We start from the raw sequence: 469 nt of genomic DNA, 5'->3' as shown, positions 1-469 counted from the left end.
TCCAGCGTGTTGGGTCTGGTGCATGTAGGCTGTCAGGGCCACGGGGGAGGGAGGGAACTTCTGGAAAGCCTGGTGGGGGTGAGTGGAGGGGGGGTCAGCTGCTCCTCTGAAGGTGTTCTCTTCTCCTAGCCTCTGGAGCCCATTCTCCAAGGCAAACAGTCGGTGTGTGTGTGTGTTGGTTTAAATGTGGTCCAACCTGTGGAGTGGCAGCACATGCTGTGCCAAACAAACAGAACTCAGGTCTCCAGTGTCAGCACATTCCAGCCTTTGAGTCCCCTCTGCCTCTCGTCCTCCCCCCTCACCTCTACAGAAAAACCACAGATTCTTCTGCTCTGACCTCACACCTCATCATCGTCTCTGTCTTTTTGTCCTCTTCTCTTTGGCTCTGCTTCTCTCGCTATTCCGCACTGATGCTCAGATGCTAACAACTCCAGAACGCCAGCGATCAGAGACGAGAACGAGAGAGGCA

This window comes from Cynoglossus semilaevis, chromosome 3 (genome assembly GCF_000523025.1).
Source record: "Cynoglossus semilaevis isolate Cse_v1.0 chromosome 3, Cse_v1.0, whole genome shotgun sequence".
In the NCBI taxonomy this organism is placed as follows: domain Eukaryota; kingdom Metazoa; phylum Chordata; class Actinopteri; order Pleuronectiformes; family Cynoglossidae; genus Cynoglossus; species Cynoglossus semilaevis.
The sequence above is the reverse complement of the archived record's forward strand: the minus strand, read 5'-3'. Positions refer to the sequence as shown.